The sequence below is a fragment of the Triticum urartu genome, chromosome 1A (genome assembly GCF_056163025.1).
Source record: "Triticum urartu cultivar PI428250 chromosome 1A, HENAU_Tu73, whole genome shotgun sequence".
NCBI lineage: Eukaryota > Viridiplantae > Streptophyta > Magnoliopsida > Poales > Poaceae > Triticum > Triticum urartu.
Window position 1 is genome coordinate 304243662 of NC_141873.1, and position 4612 is coordinate 304248273.

Consider the following 4612-nt stretch of genomic DNA (forward strand, 5'->3'; position numbering starts at 1 on the left):
AGGCTGCCGGGTCAATCAACCCGGCCCACCATTCATCAAATGAAGAGCCGCACGACCGGCTGCTCGCCAACCGGCTTCCCCGGATTGCCACCAGTCGGCCCAGTGGGTGTTTTGCTCGCGCTCAACGTTTCGAGGGACCCAAGTCCTACGCGCTCCTCTCAAAGAACCGAACTCCTTGTCTTCGGCCGCCTTCTCGGCCGCCTCGCGGCGACGGGCCTCGTCCTGACGGGCCCCCTCAACCATGGTGACCCGCCCCCGCAGGCGATCCACCACGGCCTAGAGCCGGCCCGTGTCGTCGGCCAGCTGGCGGCGCTGCTGGTCCGCCTCCACCAGGGCCTGCTGCGCCTCTGCCACCTTGACGGCTTCTGCCTTAAGGAGCTCCACCTCGGCCTCAAGGCGGCTCTTGTGACCCGCCAGCTGCTCATGCAGCTGGTTGGCCTCGTCGAGAGACCGCCGAGCCGCGGCCGCCTCCGCCCTCTCCTGCGCCGCCTCGACGCCAAGACGGCCGGTGTTGGCAACGAGCCAGTCGTACTGATGACCGGCCTAGAGCAGACGAGTCCGCCAGGACAGCACCTCGGCTGCGAAAAAGAAGGACCCAACAGAAGAAAAAAGCAAAACTTAAGATCTGGCCCAACTGTTACATAGTTGGCCCGAATCTCGGGGGCTACACCCAGTGGATGAGCTAGCGCACCCCCACTAGGAAAGAGCACAAGAATACATGCAGCGACACGGAGCTCCTCCTCCTTGGCGGCAAGTTGCTCCATGAGCTACTGGTGCTTGCCTAGGAGACGATTGTAGGCAGCGATCCGGAAGGCGTCGAGATGTTGAAATAAGCAGAAATCAGAACAAGGCCAACACTCTAAAGATTCGACCCAACTACTACGTAGTTGGCCCGAACATCTGGGGCTACACCCAGTGGATGCGCAGGCGCGCCCCCACAAAGAAGAAATTACAAGAAGACTTACCAGAACGGCGCGCTCCAGGTCGCGTGTCCGCTCCACCTCGGCCTAGGCGAAGGCCTCGAGCCGTTCCGTCCGGCCTCGCAGGCGGCGACTGACGGCGTCCAGCGCCGCCTCTTCCTGGTTTCGAGGCCCGAAGACAAGGGCGCCCACGCTCCGCGCCGGCTGTGGCACGGCAGCTCGGCGCCCTCCCTGCCGGGGCACCAAGGCGTACTCCCCGCTGGCCGCTCGCAACGCGGCCAGCACCTCCTCCGACGCCCCTCCCAGCGCCGATGACGACCCGGACGCCGGGACGCTCTGCGTCGCCGTCTCTGACCCGGACGCCGGGACGCCCTGCGTCGCCGTCTCCAGCCCAGCTGCCGGGGTGGCCTCCGGCACCGCCTCCTGCGGTGCCTCCTCCAAAACCGGCGGCGCCTCCGACACCGCCGCCCGCAGCGTCTCTTCCAAAACGACATCGCCTCCACCACCATCAGTCCCCGCTCACTCGACCACATCGGCCCGCGGCGGGGTGTCATCCGCCACCTCCACGACCTCCTGGTTGGGGATCACCACCTCAGCCCGGCCTCCACAACCGCGCTCCCTCACCGACGACGGCTCAAAGACCGTCGCCGCCACCACCGTGCCCTCCGGCATCTCGCGCCAGGCCGGCTCCGCGCTGGCTCGCGCCCATGTCACCGCAACGTCGGTCCAAGCATGGACCGACGCCGCCTCTAGCTCCACCTCGGCCCGGTTCCTGTCCCGCCAGGCCAAGGCTTCGGCGTCGTTCGGATCAAGGCCGAGGTCCGAGTCGGCCTGTCCCACCACCTCGGCCTTGTGGGTGAGGTCGGACCGGCTCCTGCGGAACGCGGCCCCTTCGGCGGTCGCGGCTTCCGCCGCCGCCCTCGCCAGCGCGATCGGCGACCTGAAGAAGACAGAATGAGCAGAAAAGAAACAAGACTAGCTCAAGAAAAAAATCTGAGTGCAAACGAGAGATGAAGCTTACCCCGCCAAGACCGGGACCGGGGTTGGCCTCCCGTGCCCGCCACCGCGCTTGCTCTTGGCCGGCCTCCCGGCCCCGGCCGGGTCCGCTGTGCGCTTCGGCCCGGGGTCGCGGCGCGACGCTGTCTTTCCCATGCGGGCGGCTCGGCGCCGCCCCATGCGAGGACCCGGCTCCGCCCGTGTCGCCGCCTCCCACGCCCAACGCCACTACACCGACAACCAGCGTCAGCACTGACCGTTCCGTGCCGTAGTCAGCAATTCAAGACACATGAAGAAAAACACGAGACTTACCCGCGCGACGCCCAGCGCCGGCGTCGGACTCGGCCTCCTCCTCCCCGCCATGAGCCGTGGGCTCCTCTGGCGCCACCAGCGCCACCTGCGACGGGGCCCGGGCGTAAGGATGATGAATCACGTTCAGAATTACCCCCCGCGTCACGTCAGGACAGATGAGAAGGTGCGCGACAGCAAAGTAAGAAGACCAGACACTCACCTGTGGCGCCGGGTTCGACTGGCTGTACGACGCCTTGCCGAGCTGCCAGTCCTCCCCAAGGTTGGCCTTGGAGATGTCATTCATGCCGCGCGCGATCTGCTCCACGGACAGCCGCGTTGACCCCATGCGGTTGGGGTCTTGAAGGCCGACCATTTAGCCGATGAGGTAGGAGCGCCCCTGAAGTGGAAGGATCCGGCGCAGGATGAACGCAGCGAGGAGGTCGGTGCCGGTGAGCCCGTCATGCATCCTCATCACCGTCACCCGCTCGCAGAGATTGACGATCTCCTACAAGGGGCGCCTGGGCGAGTAGCCCCAGTTCTTCTTCGCCCATGGCGGTGCAATGGCGAAGGCCGCAAGGTTGATGCGATCCGCACCAAGGTTGCGGACGTAGAAAAAGGAGTTCTGCCACTTCTTGGCAGAATCCTCCAGCGGGATCTTGGGGAAATCCGCCCCCGGCCGCTTCGAGATGATGGCGGCGCCGCAATCGGCGAACTCCCCGGCTGACGGGCCCTACTGCTTCAAGGAGAAGAAGCGCGCCCAGAGGTCGATCGTAGGCTCGACCCCCAGGTACCCCTCGCAGAGGGTGACGAAGCCGGAGAGCTGGACGATGGCGCCGGTGCCAAGATGATGCGGCTGGAGCCCGAAGAACTCTAGGAACGCGTGGAAGAAGGTGCTCGCCGGTAGCCCGAACCCGTGCTCGAAGTGCGTGAGGAAGACCACGCGCTCCTGCCCATCGGGCCGAGGCCTCTGCTCGCCGCGCGGCAAGCGGACGCCGACGTTCGTCTTCTGCGGCAGGTGCCACGTCGCTCGGAGTTGGGTGATGTTCTCGGAGGTGACATTCGAACCCATCCAGGAGCCCGATGGAAGTGACATGATCAAAGGAAGAAGAAGGAAGATGGGCGGCGAAGGAGTTCTGCTTGGAGCAGCGGGCACCGCAGTGCGTCAGTTGCAAAGAGCGGAGCGAGAGCCAAGGGACAGGAGGGCGCGCGAGAATAATGTCCGCCGCCCCCTGCCCCCCGATTTATAACACTCGGTATGAACGTGGGGAAGTAGGATCGTCTGCACGCGCCCGTTCCACTACCCCGCAATAAGTGCGCATGTACACGCGTAGTAACTGCTCGGGGAAGAGCAACCGACCCCCGTACGCTGCAATAAACCCGCGCATTTGGGCCGAGGGCGAGCTGCGGTGGGCCCCAGCCCGTCGGCCGGTCCCGTCACGCGCCTGGCCTGTCAGGCCCCTCCGACTTCCGGGCACCACGTGGCGCCCGTGCAAAGCCCGAGGGATTGCCCCAAGATTCGGTGGACTTCTCGGTCCCCGCCATGGCCAGGATGCCACGATCCGGTTTCCGAGAAAACCGGCACATAGTGGGTGTTGCCGGACCTGGCGCTTGCAGAATCCACCTTGCTTAAGGGGGAAACTGCGAAGGCCCACTCATCCAAAGACGGCGAACCTTCACAGCTTTGGGGACTACTGTCGAGGGGATGGACCCCGGGCAGGCAACGGAACCCGGATCCTCTTCAAAAAACAACGGGGCTGGCACCGCCCCTCAATACCGGCACGCGCTTGGTCGGGTCGCTCGACCCGGCCAAGCCCCGCAAGCCGGCCAGACTAGCCGACACAGCAAGACATGTCGACTCGGCCCCAACAACTAGTGCAAGACAGCCGAACCCGGCATGACCAAAGCCTCATCGACAAGCCTGCGCCACCCGTGGCGTGCTATGCAATCTAGCCGCGGGTCAACTCCTGTCCCATCCAGGCCGTATGATGGGGACGAGTCTTCAATCAACGATGACCGAGGCAACAGTGCCCCGCCCATGCCTCTGGTCAGCAGGAACGTGGCAACAGTGCCCCTCACCTACCCACTAACCAGGGCCAGCGTGGCTAAAGAGCCCCCGTCTTCATTGCCGACGACAGCAGCGGCAATCTGACGGAGAGCACTGTACGCGACTCGACTCGGCCACGCCCTGATGATCGACAAGACGGCGCACCATCCCCCTAGGCATGCGGGGACCGCACCTAGGGCAACCCGGCGAACCACAAGCCCTTAGCGGGACCCAGCCCGGGTCCCCGGACACTGACAATACGGACCCACCGACTTGTGACATTACCATTGTACCCCCGGGGGGTTGGACTATAAAACCCCCCGGGAGCCCACGATCATATATGCGGGAGAGCGAGAGCGCA

General features: G+C 65.0%; 1 pseudogene; it reads right to left on the reverse strand.

Annotated features, from left to right (window-relative positions):
* Positions 1-2196: 2196 nt before the first annotated feature.
* Positions 2197-3300, reverse strand: LOC147990969 (uncharacterized; annotated as a pseudogene).
* Positions 3301-4612: the final 1312 nt, after the last annotated feature.